The following is a 20,323-nucleotide window of genomic DNA, read 5'->3' as shown; positions in this document are numbered from 1 at the left end:
CCCCTTTTCTTAACTATTCCACACAAATGGACTCATGTCCGTCGAATGATCACGTTCAAGGTAATGAAACTGTATATTATCGGGCAAAACAAAAAAACAAAAACAAATTAGTCGTTAATTGTTTAACCAGCAGGGGCTTAGACTACCAGAACATGGCGACACTGTTACCCACTGTAGATGAGCAATTTAGCCAGCGCAGTACGACTGCTAGCCTGGTGTTTTTAACGGGCACCAATATATCAAACCAACAAGCATGTCCAGCCAACAGCCAACTCCACGCCTTGTTGAAAATTGGTTAATTGACCCCATATTATCTTGGTTTGTTTTGTCTTAGATGGTGTGAACATAAAAATTAAGCAGTACGGAGCGGCGCTCCATGAGCCCCTTGTTGATGAACTTTCCTTCATCAAAGGTTATTAGAAACAGACTCATGAAAAGAAAGTGATTGTACCATACTCCGAAATTAACACATACGCAGTCGTTGTATCTAATTCGCGCGTCCTCTTGTTTCGAGATGTCTCAACCGTAAAACTCATATATCCCCCGTTTGCTAATATTCTCAACGTCTTTCCGCATCAGAGAAAGCCGCCATTGGTTTGGCACAGATGCCATACCCATACACTCAAAAGATAATTGTGTTCAAAGTTGCCAGACGGAATTTTCAAAATGGTAGATTGTTCATCGATTTTTAACTGAATCACTTTCTTCTTTTGTTTTTAACCTTTTCTTTTAGTTTTTGGACAGCATATGCGGAGCCGTCAATAATTGTTCAGGAGGGGACGACAGCGTACCTGTGAAGGCAAGAGCACTTGGACATTGAAAGAATCGGGAGATCTCGAGATGCAGCACGTATTTGCTCAAACTATTTACCCCATTTCTTGCGTCGCACTAAACCATTGTGGGAAGAAGAATATTCAAACGAAAGGAGCTGTGTTTTAATGAGAATCCAGAACGCTTTAACTCTTTAACTTTTCTGGAATTGTACTTTACAAAGAAGAGTCGTACCAAAGAATTTAGAAACACACGTTCCTCAAGTTTAACAGCCGCGAGGTTTTACTATTTGAGGGCTTTTTATTCTGTGTGACAATTAGTTTTTCATCCAACCCCTGTGTGCATCCTAGGGTGAAATATTACTCCTCTATCATGTATAGTATGGTGTGCCTCAGGACAATTTTAAAATTAAAATTACTTTTAATAAGTATATTCACACATTTAAGGAGCAAAGGGTAACTGCTTAACGGCATTTAATTTGATTTTGATATTTACACAGCTTTTGAGGAACTTATCAACCATATACCTAACCATTTATTGTACATGATTTTATCTGCATCTAAGAACCTTCAAATACCCATTGGTACGGGTCACGTAAATTTTAATATTTTGTTCTAATAAACTGGTTGTGTTAAAATCTGAGTCTTTTTAAAGCAAACGTAATAAGGCAAGCGAGCTGGTTAAAGTTAAACATTTATAAAACCCAAGACGGAGGCTGCGAAGAAGGGAAAAGCACAATACGTCTCAAACACTTCTAAATTTCATTCAGCACAAATTTATACCCCCCATCTCCACACCGCCGTCACTTGGACACGGTCCAAATTTAGCTGCAGTTTACACATGACTGCAAAGGATTGTCAAAGGGTGCACAAAAAGCAAAAAAAAACATGCCCTTAACACAATGGCCAAGGTCACTTCCGTACACCGACCAAACATCCCGAACGCTTGCAATCGCGTTCGGGATGTTTCGTCGGTGGATGGAAGTCACCTTGGCCATTATGTTGAGTGCGTGGTCCCTTGTTTCCAGTGGACCCTTTGACCATATTTTGTAGTCACGTGTAATCTGTAGCAAATCATCTGGCCATGTGCAAGTGAAGGGCGGCGTGGAGATGTCGGGTATAAAAGAAGTGTCTTGAATAAAAGTTTGTAGCTGTCAAGGGCGTGGTAGTGCTTTTACACGAGGACCAAAAAGAGACTGGACACACAGGAGCGCTGACTGCAACTGTTTAATCAACGTAGGAATAGGACATATATGCACGCTACGGTCCTATCACACGCAGCCAACCCCACGACTGTGTTTGAGCTGTGTTTGAGATGTTATATGTTTTCCCCCTAACCTTTTATAAGCGTTTAAAATAGAGGGGAAGTCAGAGATTGCTCGCTGATTTCTAAGATTGTGTTTACCTCCTTTCTTATATAAAACAGATAGTTTCGCTACCTGCAGAGTCCTAATATACCAGACGAAAAAGGTGTTAAACATATAAAATAGCACGAAAAATACAAGGACAAGAAGTCAACAGGCCAAGCGCTAACTTTTAGCTCGTTTTATAACATATTTCTAGACTGGAATTGGTGGTTTCCCGTGTTCGGTCTTGGTTTTTGTGGCGGAGACCGCCCCCCAAAAAAGGAAAGGGTTGAAAAGAAAGGTCCCAGCGAGGGCAAGGAACAAAAATACCAGAGATTATTCCGTATATCCAGAAGGTTGCCCACAATCTGAAGAAAGTGGTAAGCAAGTAGGATGTGCCCGTTGTGTCCTCTGCCCCAAAGAAGATGGCTGGGTTGTGCTCCCGTATTTCTGGTGAGAAGCAGAACGGCCATGTGATAAGAAACACATCACCTTTTAGGTGGACTGCACAGTGGGTGTGGTTTACGGAATCCCACTGAGTTGTGGTAAGGTCTACATCGGCCAGACGGGGCGGTGCATCAATGACCGAGCACTGGAACACGCACTATCAGTAAAAAAACTTAATATGGCTCGCATTTGCTTATACATTGAGAAATCTGTGGCTGTGTTCCGCGACTTGAGCAGATAAGTATTTTGGGGAGAAGCCGTGAGGCTGTCGCTCGTGAACGTTTGGAGGCATTTTGTGCAGATCAAAAGTGTAACGGCATCTGTCAGCGACACGTCAATTGTGCTTCATTGCAATGAATTTCAGTTTTTGAATGATTGGTTACTAAATTGCTAACTTTTATGTGTCGCTGCTTCGCGTGTAATGTGAATTTATGTTTTGCTTTTCCTGAGTAAAACTAGTTGAAAGTTAGCGCTTGTCCTGTTTACTTCTTGTCATTGTCTTTTTCTGCGCCAATTTATATGTTTAACTAAGATGAACCAACTATCCGAACAACGTCCTACCAGAAAAAGACGTATTTATAATGAAGGTTATGTTCCATGCAACTATCTCAATAACCTGCTCAACTGGGAGTATTTGTATGTAATCACAGTCATAACTGGGACTATTTTTAATTCCACCGGACTAAAAACTACTCCGCACTCTTTAACAGGTTGAAGAAATATAGAACAGCTATTCCGGCTGCCTATGTATCTGCACGGATAAGCGTCACTGGTTTGTACTAACTAAATTTGCAAAGTATTCACTCAAGGCGTTGGCCAGAGGGAGTCCACTTAAACTTACACCGTCTCGTTCAATGTTATCAGAGGGTTGATGGCTTGAATCCTGTTTTAAAACTGAATTATTTTTGCCAAGATCAAGTTCGTACAAAATAATATCTCAAAAACAGTAAAATGATATTCGACCTTAGCCGTTTGTTGAAATTTAGTTAATTGGTTGCGATATGTCCTGAAAAAGATGGTATGGGATTCTCTAGTTTGGGCAAAATTCTGGTACATTGCATTTTTTAATTTTCATTTCGTCAAGTATAGTTTGGCGTTATCCAAGGTTTTCTCATCCTTTTTATAGTCTTTAATTTTTTGGTGCAAGAACGGCGCTGATAAATGTTTTTGAAGGACTTCAAAACGTGATTGCAGATATCATCAACATCCTTTAAAAATAACATATCACGCCAATAGGAATTGGTCTTTGTGTCTAAATGCAATTAACCGCCCTTCTGTTATATGCTGAAACGAAAACAATTCAGTATTTCTACTTCGTTTATACATTTCGATTCTTAAACAGAATAATATTGGAAGGTCATCACTTAAGTGGTAATTCATTACTTCGGGCCCCGCAGGGGGCACCTGTGAAAGCAGGGGTTCGGAGAGTGGCGTTTCCACGGACCCCGAGCCCCGCAGGGGGCGCCTGCATCTTAGCTGCTAGGTACTTGGTGAGTAGCATTACCATGGACCCCAGCCACGTGGGCCACCATACCCGCACGCAGAAGGCACCTACTTTAGAACGTGCTTGGTGAGTGGCGTCACTACGAACCCCGAGCCATGTGGGTTCGCCCACCCACGTTTGGCTGTGCGTGGCATAACCCGTGTCCGGGGAAAAGGGCGTCCTGGTGGTTGAGCTGAGCCCGGGGTACATTTGGACCCTTCGGGGTCTTCCGGGCGAGGCAACGTACAGCTTCGGCCGCTGCTTCTCGTAGTCAGGTGTTCTGAATTGGCCGGACCAGGATGATTCAGTCAGTCGCCTCTTCTACCCTTTTCTTCCTTCTTTCACTATTTCTTCCGCCTTTTTCTCTTTTTTCCTACACTCTCTTCCTTTTTTACATTCTTAGTTGGCAAGGGCCAGGCTTCAGTGGAAACAGGCCCTGTCCCTGCAACCACACTCGGGTATAGTTCCCGGGCAACACTGGTACAGTAATTGTGTCAGCCAAGCCTTTCTTGCTATGGCACATTGCCTACCCCCTTTTTGGGCTCCGTAGTGGGCGGTGCACCCGGGTACTGAACTTCCTTCTCATCTCTATGGGTTCCAAAACTAAACCACATGATCGGGCCCCCGAAAAGTGTCCGCACCGAAGTACCGTTTGAATTTGACCAATTTGACATGTCCCTTGTTTCTGAAAAGTTTCCAAGATTTCTATTTCTACATTCTGAGAATGAAAAGCCACGGGGCAAACTGTCCCCCTTCCTTCTTGCCAAGGTACTAGAAGGCATTGTTGGTAAAAACTTATATGCAAAAAAATGGCGTCCGGAGACCTCCTTGAGGAGATAACTACAAAGCAGCAGAGTGATGCTCTCTTGGGTCTCGACTCTGGTTCAGACTATAAAGTCACTGTTACCCCTCACCGCAAACTGAACACTTTCCAATGAGTTCCTTTCGGGGACGACCTGCTAGACACATCTGATGTAAAGATAGTGGAGGGCCTTTCTATCCAAAAAGTTGTCGCAGCACGACGAATCAGAATTCTTTGTGACGGCACAAAATGAAAGACGAAGCACGTTATTCGGACCTTTGGCAGCACCACTTTCCCTACTACTGTAAAGGCAGGCTACTTCCACTGCAGAGTCCGAACTTACGTGCCGAACCTCCTGCGGTGCTTCAAGTGCCAACGATTTGGCCATGGGTCGCGGAGCTGTCGGTAGGCCGCCACAAGTGCTAAGTGCTCAAGTAAAGAACATGTCGCCGACATCTCTGACAGTGAGCCAAAATGTGCAAATTGCGAAGATAGACACCCGTCATACTCGCGTTCTTGCCCTAGCTGGAAACAAGAAAAAAATATACTGACGCTGAAAGCCAAGGAAAACAGGTGATACGTTGAAGGAAAGAAATGATTTTCATTCTTACCAAAGGGTGGATATGCCGAGGTCGTCCGCAGGAGACCTGCACGGCCAGTGGCGGCATCGACGGGAACCCAGACGTCTCTGGATGATTTGCGAGTCTCACTGAAGTCCCCTCCTAAACCCAAGTCTTCTCTTAAACCCACAGGAACGGTGTCAGTGGCACCGGGTCCCAAACCCAGGGGGGATGCTGGCTCGCCAGCATCCACTCCAGAGCAGAGATGGCTCCCCCTGCTCCTTCCCCCAGGGTCGGGGCCGGCCACCCCGCACCTCTTGTCCGAATAGGTCTGGTGAGCCGAAAAGACATTCGACCCCCAGGGGCGGCCATCGGCGACGCATGAGGAGCCCTGGATGAGAGTGGGCTCAGATCTGACGAGGAGGCTCTCCTTTCAGGATCGAAGTCCTCTATCTCTGCTTCCAGTGGCTCCACTGGGAGGCAGACAGACACGTTAAAAAAGAAAAACGCGCCACGTGTAAAAATTAATTTTAAATCATAGTGACGTCGTCTTATGTTTCATCCTGTATTTCTAATTTTTAATTTTATATTTATATTGCTATAAGTAAACGCATGGGTGGTCATGCAATAGAACTGTTGCGGCCTTCGTAATATTGATGACGTGAACATGTTTCTTGATCAGCTCCGTCCCGTGGCACTCTATTTACAGGAGACTTATCTCAATGACAATGCAACACAGATCTTACGTTGTCACCAAGTTTTTTTCGAAGGATCGGTTTTCCCCCCTTTTTTCCGGAAGCGTTGCGTTAGTAGTGCAGAGTGGGGTGGTGTGTGCTCCAGCACCTCTTCAAATACCACTTGAGGCAGTGGCCGTTTGTGTCCTTTTTGATCACCTCATCACCCTTGTATCGCTCTACCTTCCACCTAACAATACAATGCATCTCCATGAACTCCAAGGTCTCGTAGATCAGCTGCCCAAAGCGCTTTTAATCTTAGGGGATTTTAACGCTCACCCCCCTTTGTGTGGAAGCTCCCGTCAAGATTCCCGCGGAGGTGTTATTGAACGGCTCTTATCGTAATCCGGAGTCTGCCTTTTGAAAAAAAAAAAAAAAAAAACTCACCATTTTTTAGCTCTGCTCATGGAATATTTTTTTAGCACTGTTTTTCGTGGAATGTTTGAAATAACTCTTTTAGAAGCGATCACTTCCCCATAACTTTAGAAACGGTTATACTTCGTCCTTCGCTTTCGACCCGCTTTCCAAGGTGGAAGTTGGAGAAGGCCGACTAGGCTCTGTTTGGTTCAGAAGCTGTGTTTGATCCCTTCCTATTCACTAGTATGTCTGCAGAGGAGGCGACAATCTATGTCACTGAATGTTTAATCAGTTCCGCTGCATCGTCTATCTCGAAAAACTCTGGTAAGGTTTCCAAGAGATGCAAAGCATGGTGGAACGATGAGTGCACAGCCACTCGAAACAAACAAAATAGGGCTTGGGGAATTTTCCGCCGATGTCCGACTCCTCTTAACCTGATTGAATTTAAAAAGAGCAGAGCCAAGGCTCGATCGACGAGGAAGCAAGTCCAAAAGACATCGTGGGTTAAATATATTTCATCTTTAAATAGCTTTCTTGCTTTGAAAGAAGTATGGGACCGCATGCGGAATGTCGGAAAAGATTACCAGTCTTTTCGAGCTCCTCTTCCCCCCCCCCCCCCCTTTCCTCTGCATCGCTCAAGAGTCAAGCAAATGTTCTTGGCGAATTTTTTCAGCTTTTCAGCTTACCAATAGTTGCTCTAATTTAAGCGCAAAGTTTAAGAAATTCCAGTCTACCGTTGAAAAGCAGTCAACCTTCATGTTTGGGTCTGCCACTGTTTCACACAACAAACCCTTCACTATGGGTAAACTCAAATATGCACTTGCTACAAAAAAGCAGGCTGCACCATGCCCAGTCAAAATTCACTATGAAATTCTTAGGCGTGTGTCCCCTGAACCACGCTGCCAATTGCTGTCGTTTTTTAATCAGTTATGGAAACAGGCTGCGTTCCCTGATTGCTGGAAATGTGCTCATGTTATGCCTCTCTTGAAACATGGCAAGGATCCATCCATCCCCACAAGCTACCGCCCCCTCGCACTGACTAGCTGCGAGGGGAAGACATATAAAAGGCTCATCAATCGGCGTCTTCTCTATTTCTTGGAGGCTGAGAACTTTTTTTATGTTAACCAGTCTGGATTTGTAGAGGGATGATCAACCAGAGATCATTTGGTTTGTTTAGAAACCCTTATTAGCGAGGCATTTGTGCACCGACAACACTATGCTTCGGTATTTTTGATCTGCAAAAAAGCATATGATACCGTATCGAGGTATGGAATCCTTCGAGATCTATACAACTGCGGTGCGCGTGGCCGATTGCTTCTATGCACACAGCATTTTCTAACTGAACGAACCTTTCAGGTTTGGTAAGGCGGCACACTGTCAGATGCCGTTTTTCAAGAAAATGGGGTCCCTCAAGCAGGAGTCTTAAGCGTTACCCCTTTTGCTGTTAAAATCAACAGACTTGCAAAGGGTATACCACCATCGGTATCTTATTTTCTTAGTGTAGACGAAGTGCAGACTTCATTCTCTTCATGTAACCTCTCCAGTTGTGAACGGCAATTACAACTCACTATCAACAGGGTAAGAAAATGGGCGGATGAAAACGATTTCACGTTTTCTCCCGAAAAACTGTTTGCGGTCTCTTTTCATTGCGACGGGGATTGTCTCTTGTCCCAAATTTGCATCTCAATAACATAAACATATCTGTTCAACATGAACACAAATTTCTCGGTATAATCTGTGACACGAAGCTTACTTTTGCGCCCCATTTGAAGGGGTTGGAACGCAAGTGCTTGCGTTCTTCAAATGTTTTTGCGGTGTTGTCCCACATTTCATAGGGATCGGACAGGCGATGCCTTTTACGATAATACAACTCCCTAGTCCGGTCTCACCTTGACTACGGTGCAGTTGTGTACGATTCAACGTGATCCTCTACTTTGAAGATGCTAGATTCAGTTCCCGACTTGGGGCTCCAACTTGCATCCGGTGCATTTCGCACACTACCTGTGTTAAGCCTATATGCCGGTACGCATCAGATGTCGCTTGAGAAACGCGGACAGCACCTGAGCCTTTGTTATGCTTACCGGGTCTATTATAATCTACAACACCCAGCTTACAGCTCCATTCATACCTGTCGTTTCTCACGACTTTTTTGAAGGCAAGCCGAGCATAGTACGGCCACTATACTTACGCATTCGAAATTTCAGTGCTTCCCTTCCTGTCCCACATTATGATATTGACGTGCTGAATTGCAGGGACAGAGTTGCTTTTTTGGCCGAGGTTCCAAGTGTTTGCGACCGAGCACTTACAAAATACAGTAAGCGGGTTGCCTCCCTAGAAGTTCTCCAGCACGAGTTCCTTTCATTGCAGGAGACATATAGAGGTTACACAGAATTTTATACCGATGTGTCGAAATCCTCGTCTTTTGTTGGCTGTGCAGTATACTCTGGTTCCTTCAGGAAATCTCTTCAACTTAACTGTGTAGCAAGCATATTTAGTGCAGAGCTTTATGGCATTTTTCTATCTGTTGATCACATACTAAAAAAACAATATACGAAAAACTATTCTCTCTGTTGTTTCTCAAAGCGCGTTAATGGCTGCCTCCTCACTGCCCTCTACAAAGAATCTTCTTACCCTACATATACGAGTTAAATTATATGGAGCCTTCCAACTCGGACGCAGCATAAAAGTTTGTTGGGTACCGAGTCATGTTGGGATTCCTGGGAATGAGAAAGCCGATAGGTTAGCTGCATCTGCCAAGGATTTAATAGCAACTTGTAGCTTACCTCATCAAGATTTGAAACTGCTTATAAAGAAATCGCTTCTGATGTTATGACAGTTAGAGTGGGACAGAAAACGTGGCAATGAGCTTCATCATGTCATTAAGTCCATTTTCGCATTGTGGGAGAGCTCGCTTAACAGGGAACGGCGTGTAGAAATTCTGCTCTGCCGCCTGAGGATTGGCCACAGACGCTTGTCGCACTTGTACCTTCGTGACGAAAATGTAAAGCTCTGTGCCCATTGTGGAAAAGGACTTACAATGCTGCACATTTTATAGTATTGCCCATTTGACCATCAATTGCGGCTATCTATTTTCACTGCACTGTTAAAGGTTACCTTCCCTTTCATCCAATGTTTTACTTAGTGACTGCTCTTTAGTACCTTTTCACCGTGTTCTGGACTACCTGAAGAAAACTGACTACTTATACCAGCTGTAATGTTTTATTCTGTTATCTTAAAGCGTTTTTTTTTAAATCAATCTAAACAATATTGAATGGCTCTGTTGTCATTACGCCAATAAAACCCTAATGATCATCATCATCATTACTTCGGCTTTCATATTTGCACTGTTGGTATTGCTAATAAATAAATCAATAATTGTCTCGGAGTTTACAGTAAATCGTGTTGGAATATGTAAATTACTTAAACATACATTTGTTTGAATAATAATATTATATTCTTCTTTAAAGTAGTGTTTGTCAACATGTCAATATAAAAATTCCCGCCTCAAATAACTGTATAGGCATTTTCATAGACAAATCAAACGTAAACATGAAAACCTTGTTTTATTTAATATTTCTGTCTGGTGGCCCATAAAGTACACTATTTATTTTACTACATACACCCACTGTTAATACTTTGTAATCACGTGTTTCACATGTGTTGTCTGTCAATAATTCACAGTGCGATGTATCCTTGGCTAGCAAACACAGTCCGCCACCCTGGCGAGCGGTACGTTTTTGTTTTTTTTTTTGTTTTTTTTTCTAGAAAAAAAAAAAGCAAGCATCATCTATATCACTGCGATACCAAAATTTTGATATTATTATTACCTTCACGAACAAATATGATTAAAGCATCTCAGAACCTAAGTTGTTACTGCTAGCAGATTGTGCATTCACACAAAACATTTTGGAAAATTCTTCCTTTCAATGCCAAGAGAGTTTTCAACGACAAAGGGAAACAATGAGTTTTGACAAAACATTCAGAGATAAAAGAAATCAACTAGACTCGCCAAAAAGACAAAAGCACTACCGTTTTTTTTTCCGGGCTATAGTCGGCGCTCGGTGCATAGTGCGCAAACAGTGCATAGTCCGCACCTGTTGCTTACTCGACCCGAAAATCTTCTCATAAACGGCACACCTTCACAAGTGTCCCCTTTCTTAGCTCACGAAGAATATTCTATTATGCACAAATTATCATTGACATACTATTTCATTCATGACAATCGCCACGTGTCGTCATGCTATAATACACGTGCTATATTATTTGATAAAAACTTTTAATATTTACAGGTTTAAAAATTAAATATCATATGTTCTGATATACCAATAAATTTTTCGAATAACGCCGCTTTTCTAATACGGTCATTGTTTATTTCAGAGTATGGATGGATGCCTTCGCAAGTACTTGTGGTCAATGTGGGTGGGTATATTACAAGCCATCAATACATCAGTCGAAGGTTTATATCTCAAAAAAGGTTACGGGAAGTGCAAAAGTAAAACTGTTAGGTTCTGGTAAAAGTTTTATGTTGTTTAACATTTATACTGCCAAACTTTTTCGCAGCCCAAGATTTCAATGTCCTTCTTAGATTTGGCACCGCTAAAATAAGCAGACATCAAAGAATTTGAATATAGTTTCACGACGCGCCTAAAGATAAACGAGTGTTTCGGAAATTTTTCAATATATCTCAGGCACCGCACCTGTACATTTTAGGCGACAAGATTGCTGCTTCACCCAAAATTTTGAAATGGTCGTTTACTTAGCCCTTTAGAAAAAACAATATATATATATATAAATATATATATATATATATATATATATCTTAACCATAGCATAGTGCGCCAGCAAAAGTTTTTGAGAAAGTTCAGAATCGGCAGGTGACGAAGTAGTTTTGTTGGCAGCGTGTTTCCCTTTGAGGAAAACGTTCAACGTCTGCGCTCAAATTTGTAGAATGTTCCGTATGCCCCACCTTACTCTAAATCGTGGACTTTAATCAAAGGCAGAGAGCGTTCGAACTGTCTGCTTTGTGTATTTTAACAAGAGGGAGGTAAAAACGCTTAACAAGCGCCCCTCCCAAATGATAATTGTACAACCCCCGTGATAAACCTTTATAAAATTCACTGCCATCTGGTGGCTCGAAAAGCAGTTTCGTTTTCCACAAACTATTGGCGGTCATAAAACTATTTCATCGTGTACTACCACTTTCCCGCGTCAATGGTAGAGGAGAATTGGTTTTTCCATCACCTCATAATTTTTTCTTGGTTTATTTCGGTGTGATGGTGTGAAATACGAATCGGCAGCGACCCCTTGATTTAATTTCTCTCATAAAATGGCTTTAGAGCCAAGCTTGTGCCAATAAACTTTTTGGACCACACCTCAAAATAAACGCTTACTTTATCCCCTTCGAATTAGGCACAGGTGCCATACTCTGATATTATGATAGTGATCAAAGTTGCCAGACTGTATTTCGAGAAAGGTCAATTTGTGTCACACCATCAGTTAGGTATACGCAGTTTCACCATATGATGTACCGCAGGAAAGGCTACAAGCGCGAGCTCTTTGCTCTGGGACACATCTCGGCGGCACAAGCTCTCGTGACTTAAGAGCGGCTGCCAACGCTATGAACTCGCGCTTTTAGCCTTCGCTGCGGTACAACATGAGGTGAAGCGAAGTATAGCAAGGTAAGAGGACGCCGTCCCGAGGCCAAGGGGCCTCGGAACGGCGTATTTTACCCATGGACCGTGTTTCTCTGCACCAGAATGGCTTCGATTACTCGACTATTAAAAAACCGCATTAGTCAAGTAACTCTACATCGAAATTGTTACGTAAGTGGATAAGTTGTCTTTTTTTACTCTGCAGTCTTTCATTGGCAACCCCGTACCTTGTTTAGTTGCATTGAAGTACAGTGCAGACTAGCGTCCATAGTTGATGATTACGCAAGACGGCTCTTGCAGGTCAGGAGTGCTCAAACTATTTTTTTCTAACGTTGTCGGATATGTAGCGTGCTTAAATCGCTAATAGAGTTACGTTTAGTTTGCTTAAACATTAATTCCCACGTTAATTGAGTCATGGTCGTCAAGGGACGGCGCTCAACAACCATTAGTTCGCAGACTTCACTTGTCGAGCAATGTTAATGCGGATGTCAAGTTCGTCTGCTCCTTTTGCAGGGGTAGCCGCCTCGGTGGCTCCGAGGCGAGAGCGCCAGCCTACGGATCCCCAGGTGGCGGGTTCGAATCCCGACCGAGGTGCCCGCAATTATGACGGAGGCTTATTGCGGAGAAGGCGCCGTGTAACCGAGCTTTCGGCTGCACGTCAAAAGATCCCCAGGTGGTCGAAATTAATCCTCAGTCCTCCGCTGGGGCGTGCCAGATGCCCGTCGTAGGTTTGGCACGTAAAACCCCCAAATTTGACTTTTGACTTTTTCCTTTTGCAGGGGTTGTGGTGACGTTAGAATGCCGAGCTCTAATTGGCTCTGATCGAAGGACAGTGGGAAGACCTCAAACCAAGCTGCCTTGAGATCTACCCACTACCCTTCGCTCAGAGCCTATCTGATCTCGGTGTTCTGAAGGCCATCACAACCCCTGCAAAAGAAGCAGACGAACTTGCACTCCGCATTACTTCTAGCGTGATGGGGTGATACCTGCTCCAGCAATCTCTATTGTGTACTGAATGGTTTTTTTATCCGACAGGGGGAAACAAATTTTATGCCAATGAAAGACATGAAAGTCATTGAACATGCTCTGGTGAGAGTTTGTTTTTCACAGTCACGATTTTTTTATGGATAGATGTTAGGACGATCAGTCGGCATGTGAAAAATCCGGACAAGTGATGACGGGACGTACAACGGTTTCTTGGGGCAATCCCAGAGCATGGTGCCTAGCGCGAGATGATCGTGTGCTCCAATTACCCGTCGTCGCCGTAACCTTCCTCGCGGTACCCGTTTCGAAGAGAACAATAAACCCTACCATTGAATACGAGCTCTTGGGGCACACCCACGAAGGCATATACATATAGGAACAAGGGAATTAGCCAACAGCGTGGTGGCATAGAAGATAAAACGTTCGTTGAATTTCGGCCTCCATCCGCAGAGTCATAGAGCTTTGCACCAGCCACGTCCGCTCGACAGCACGGTCTGGGCCAGTACCACGAAGAAGACGAGGCCTACGGGCGACGTCATTGTTAGTGGGCCCCCGACCTGCGCCAAGCGGCAAATGTATACGCTGATGCTGGACGAGGGAAGCCGCCAAGCGGCAGACACGCAAGTCTTGGCGTTGCCGCGAGCTAGCATCGCGCTCGATGTAAGGCGCTGCGAGACGCGCTGGTGTCGATGTCGACGGAACTATGTTTCTGGAAACTGAAGTCTCTCTTATACTCCGATGTTGAGCGCAGCGAACGTAGCGTAGCGCTGAACGTGCGTCATTGGTTGTCCGGCGACTAGGAACCCGCTATCTGCGACCAATCAGCATCTGTGTAGGCTGCGCTACGCTAAAGGTCCAGCTGGCGCTAAAGTGCTTCGAAAATTGAAGCAGGCAGAAACTAGTCGCAAATTGACTTCCGGTAATGCCACAGCGCGTTGTAAACAAGGACAAAAGGAAAGGACACAGAGAAAAAAAACACAGCGGTTACTATCAACCCGCGTTTCTTCTAATACCTCTTTGTATGAAGCAGGACCAACGTATAAAGAAAATTTAAAATCAATAAGGTCTAGAAGTGTTTTTGTATATATGCCCAAAGTATGAAAAACGAAAAAAAACGGGTGTTTTTTCGCTGGCGTTTTTCTGTTTTCTTTATACTGTTACTTTTTAATTTACAAGAGGATTTCCAAAACGAAATTAATAATAATTGGGTTGTGTGTGTGTTTGTACAGCCTAGAACTTGGTCTGCCTCAGAGGGGCGACGAGTCTCCCAGCTGTAGATGAGAAATTTAGCCAGTGCGGTACAACCGCTAGCCTGGGTTTTTTAACGTGCATCACGCGGTAGTGATACACGACCGCACGCCGGTACGATGCTCATCCAGATCGAAACGGGCAGGGGTGGGGCTCGAACCCAGGATCCCTGGGTTCTGCAGCGCGAGCTTTCGCTCCACGCGCGCCGAGCTGGTGTGCGCTAGACCACTCGGCCACCGATCCCCCCCCCCCCCCCCCCCCCCAAAACGAAATTAGAACAGATTAGAGAGAGAGAGAGAGAGAGAATAACGTTTTAATAGTAAGCGGTTAGCCAAACATTGATGTGTTGGCTTTGTTGCTCACATACAACCTCACTCATACATATTCACATTCACACATATTGTCCTAAAGCAACACTTATGTGCGCTCCAAAGTACGCAATTACATCGGAAGCATCTTCGGTTAAGGAGATATGGTCACAAACGTGTAAGCAGAGTCGTCGATTTTAAGAAGTCGAGCAGAAAGCGCTGCGTCTTTTCACGGTGGGATCGTGAACCGCTAGGAAAAGTCAGGTCATCTGCAGTTGCATGTGCCACGCCGATCGCCCGGAGACGCTGGAAAAGCGTATCTCTTTGTGATTGAAAGTTTGGGCACTCCAGAAGCAGGTGGTTTTGGTCGCAGTGGACGGCACATGTTGAGCAAAGCGGAGACTGCGTGACTCCAATCTTGTATAACCACGCGGGTGTCCTAGCACTTCTTGTACGTAATCGGAACAGGGTTGTAGCTTCCAGGCGCGATAGTCCCTTCGTTATGCATGGGTAGTGAGTATTCGTATCTAGATGCAAAGACGCAATGTGTCGGCGAACAGCTGCTCTATGTTGGCGAGGGTCGTCAGGTGGTTCGAGCGATGGGGTCCGATGATGAGCTTGTGCGGCTAACCGATCAGCAGCTTCATTTCCTTTAATCCCAATGTGAGACGGGACCCACTGAAAATGCACCACGAATCCGTTTGCTTCCATATGTTGGAGGGTGATCCTGGCCCTGCTGGTTGTCGTTTCGGTACACGTAAGAAGTCGTCGAAGAGCGCATCGGGAGTCTGTGATCACCACTACGTTTCTAGAATAATAACGACTTAGTGCGACGAGTGCCTCTGTGATTGCAACAACTTCTGCTGTGGTTGAAGAGACCATGCGATGAAATTTGTTATTCCATTCGCACTGCAGTTCAGGGATCACAAAAGCAGCTGTACTGCTTCGTAATGATGCATTCACTGAGCCATCTGTGTAAACTCGAAGAAAGTCTGGATAGGTTCACGGAAAGGTGGTCTTCTGTGAGAGCCTTGGCTACAACTTGTGAAGCTTTGCTTTAAGAGTGTAAATTTGGAATGGTCTCTCTGCAGATGGGCCCATTTTCAATCCAAGGGGCCAGCCGCAACGCTGTCGGAACAACAGAAACTGATGGGCGCCAACCTAGTGATTGTAGCGTGTGAAAGCATGATTTGAAGTGTGAGTAGCTCCTGTTGTGCAGCCTCTGAAGGAGTCTCCGTCTCGCAGGCGTTTCGAGAAGACGAAGGAGCTGAATAAGAAGTTTCTCAGTAGCCTTCAGACGTAGAGGTGCAGCTTGACTTTCCCTGTATATAAGCTCGTTTCTAGCGGCTTGAGGTACACCAAGAGCAGCGCGGATGCCTTTCCTGTGGAGCCTCTCGAGCCTCTCATATTCTGTTGATGAGGGAAATGCGAATGGTAGCATATACAGGATGCGACTCAGGACAAGTGAGGAATGAAGTCCAAGCATTGATCGTGGGGCATTACCCCATGATGCACCAGCCACTCGGCGTACGGCATTAGCTGCGATAGATGCTGAATGGAATGAAGCATCAACAGCATCTTTCCAAGTCAATGGAGCATCGAGTGTAACGACCAGAAACTTGTACTTTCGCACTTGACGAAGTTGTTTTGTTCCGAGATACAGCTTCAAATTAGCTCCGCGGCGATGGCGACCCGGAAATAGGATGTACGCGGTCTTTTCAGCTGCCAGTTGTAGTCCTACGCTTTGAACGTATTGTTGGACGCAGTGAATTGCTGTTTGGGCAATGTCACGAAGGTTTTTATGGCTGTGACCCGAGACCCATATGCAAATGTCATCTGCGTATAGCGAAATTTCGATTGGAACAAAGAGCTTAGGCAGTGCATCCGGAAGGCCAGCCATGATGACATTGAAGAGTAGTGGTGACAGCACGCTTCCTTGTGGTAAACCGCGAGCGCACGAACGAGAAGTGCTGAGGGACGACCCGAGCTTTATCTTCAGACTTCGGTGGCTCAACAGGTTGCTGAGGAAGCCTTGGACGCGACCAGTAATTCCCATGGCTGTGAGAGATCGAAGAACTGCTGAGGGATCAACATTATCAAAAGCCTGTGTAACGTCAAAAATACTGCCAGTGTTGACCTTCCTTGATTGGTATTGTGCTCGATGTCACTTACAATATCAAGAATGCTGTCTGTTGAGCAGAGTCGTGGCCGAAAGCCAGTCATGCAATGTGGGAATAACTTCTTTGTGTCGATCCACCACATAAGCCTGGCATGCACCATCCTCTCCATAAGTTTACACAGGCACGATGTCAAAGATACTGGACGATACGAGGCCAGGAGAGCTGGATGTTTGGAAGGTTTCTTGATTGGTATTATCCATGCCGTGAGCCAGATGTCTGGTATTTTGCTAGTGATCCATATTTCATTGAAAAAATTCAAAATATATTCTATGTAGGTGGTTGGAAGGTTTTGTAGCATCTGATTGCTGAAGGCCCAGGGGAACTTTTCCGCCTACATGCTCGCAGAGCCGCCTCAAGTTCTTTCGCAGTGAATGCCGTATCCAGAGCCGATGTTGAAGTGTCTGGCTGAACGTTGCTTGGTGGCTTGCTTTGAACTGCTGCGTACCTGTCAGCGAACTCTTCAGCAATATTGGCAATGTTGGTGCCACGCGAGAGGGCCAAGGAGGCGTACGGTGCACGCGGTTTTCTTCTACCGGAAAGGCTGTCGATGATGCGGTATACCTTGGAAATGGGAGTGTGCATATCGGAGCTGGACCACAGCTTTTCCCACTGCGCTCGGCTCAGCTTCTTTGCGTAACGGTGAATAAAAGCATTGATGCGATTAAATTCGGTTTTATATATGCCAGCTCCCGTGCGCATAAGAGATAGCTGCGATCGCCGCCGCGCAGGGCAGATATTTTGTAAGGTGAGATCGGGTGCTGGGAAATGCTCTGGTAGCCGAATTGTTTTTGTTGCTGCTTTCTTGCTTTGAATTATTGTGTCCACGATACTTAGATTTGAGTCACCAAGGCCAGAGCGAAAAGTGTCCCAATTCGTGACATGAAATGTTCGTTGTCGGGAGGTCTGGTAACCTTTCATAGAAACAAAAATTGGGAAATGGTCGCTGCCCATCGTGTCAGGACCTATTTGCCACGTTACTTGAAGTTCCGACGAATGTGCGGTCAGATCTATGGCACTAAAAGAGGCAGGATATCTGAAAAAGGTAGGTGATCCGTCATTTGCGATAGCGAGCTCTTCAACCTCGAAGATTTCGGCCAGTAGTCGTCCTCGTTCATCAATTCTTGCGTCTCCCCACAATTCATGATGAGCGTTCCAATCGCCACATATAATGACTGGCGTTGGACAGCGTTTACAGAGTTCTTTTACTATAGCGTCTACCGCTACCTTTACCGAGGCCGTGCATAAACCGATACGACGCTGAGATATTTTTCTCTAAGTTGCACTCTGGCCGCCGCTAGGTCTACCAACTCTGTGCACAAATCATCAACTGGTATCTCTATGTGAGGCACTCCATTACGCACATAGAGTGCTGCACTACCATTGGGAAACGATGAGATCGATGGGTTTTTTGTACACGTCGTACCCGGAAGTTGTTCGCTGCAGCGGTAAGCCCGCTTCACATAGTGCAAGAATTGGGATAGGCATTGTCTGTAGCAGTAACTTTAACTCGCAAAGACGGGGTTGGATTCCAGCGCAGTTCCATTGAAGCAGCAGTGGTACTTTTCTTGGCGGCTTTGGATTTCCTCCACTGCTCATGGCCTCAAATAAGCCTTAGGTGGTGAAGAGAGTGAGGAGCGTTGTCAGTATTGAGTGAGATGTTGGAGCCCAGGGTGCAGCGATTGAGGCAAGTACATTGCAAGATAAATTGAGTATGAGCTTCATAATCGATGTCCAGGTTGTCTCGACAGTCTCTGTTTCCATCTCTGATGTGTTTTTCTTTGCCTGTCTTGGTTCCTGCTTTCATTCAGTCACCGTACGTGAAGGCTCTGAATTTGGTTTCGTTTTGGCAAAGATGACTGGAATGTTTGGTTCTTGGTCTGCCAGCGCAGCGGCATACGTTATTCCTGTACGTGGAAGTGGAGGTGTCTTTTGCACTTCCATCTTTTTGCTTCGCTCTACAATCAGTGGTGGGTCAGTTGGTTTTATGCTGGGTTGTGAATTCTTCTCTGCCAAGGTGCTCTGCTTCAGCTGCTGGAGTGCAGATTTCGCCGAAGGAAAGCTCAGATCGTGGTTTTTGGCATAGGTTAGAATGTCTTGTTCATGTTTCCACCTAGGGTATAATGGTGACGTTGCCTCATGCGAACCGTTGCAGTTCAAGCACTTGGCGGGACGATTCGAGCAATCGACCTTTTCTGTGCCTGTTATTACGTGACACTCACCGCATCTACTGCATCCAGGAGGTCTCTTGCAGGCAATGGTGCGATGTCCAAAGCCACTGCAATTTTTGCACTGGATCGGCCGCTCCTTGAAAACTGCCACTGAGTGTCGGACGTGGCCAAGGAGAACATGGGATGGCAATTCGGTACCAGCAAAGTTAATCTTGACAGACTCGGAGGCGCCCAGTCTACGCAGTCTTGTTATGCGAACTGCGGATCTGATGTTCTCAGTGATCTCGGCGTCCGATAGGTTGGTTTCGACATCTCGAATCCCACCTACTGCCGCAGAGCGCGAGGAAGGTTCGTAGGCGGTTACTTGTAGGCCGCAGATGGACGTGCAGTTGAGAAGCGTTCGCGTTGTCTGGCCGTTTCGTGTGTCTACGGCGATTAAATTGAGTCTGTCATTGACGCGTACTTCGATGATGCACTCAGGACAAAGCTTTTCTAGAGCTTTAGAGATCTTGAGGCTTCCGAGCGTAATGATAATCTGATCAGGCTTGTTTTATGTAAAGATTACCGTCAGCGACTCAGTGTTTCTTGAGGTTGTGCAATTTCCTGAGAGATGCACTGTAGATGAGGAGGTAGAGCTCCCCTGCTTCTGCCTTTTTCGAGTTGATTTAACAGTGTGCCACTTGGCGGACGCATTATCCTCGGCGTCCATGTCGGCGATGTCACTAACGGATAACGGTGGGAAGAGTTCGTAACGGTTGCCTTCAGGGAGGGACGAAGGACCAGCATCAGTTGTGCAAGTTTGCTGACCAGGCGTGATGGCAGAAAGGGCTGCTGAGCTGTCGCTTGAAGGAATCATGCCCTCTCCGGCTTGCTGGGACATCACTGGGGCTGGAACGAAGGCCCTGAAAGGGCGCCCTCCCCGACTTCAAAGGATTGCGATCCAAAAGTAGGGTTTCAAGAAGCCGCGAAGGAACAGAGCGTCCGCTTACGACCACTTCTTCGTCTTTTTTCCCGGAACAGATTAGAACTTTAAAACGTGCATCTGCCATCGCTACGTCTTCGTCTTCCGTGGTTCCCGGCACCCGCCTCAGCTCGCCGCTACAATATATCTTGGTCCTGCTTCACACGAAGAAGTAGAAGAAGAGACATAAGTTGATAGTCAGCGCTGTGTTTATCTTTCTATGCGTCCTTTCCTTTTGTACTTGCTCATCGCACGCTGTTGATACTGATATTAGCTCTCACTAACTCACCCAGGCTTCCTTCCATATAGTTTTCATACTGTACG

Source organism: Ixodes scapularis, unplaced genomic scaffold (genome assembly GCF_016920785.2).
Source record: "Ixodes scapularis isolate PalLabHiFi unplaced genomic scaffold, ASM1692078v2 PGA_scaffold1__304_contigs__length_218370807, whole genome shotgun sequence".
In the NCBI taxonomy this organism is placed as follows: Eukaryota; Metazoa; Arthropoda; class Arachnida; order Ixodida; family Ixodidae; genus Ixodes; species Ixodes scapularis.
This window is presented reverse-complemented; position numbering follows the sequence as displayed.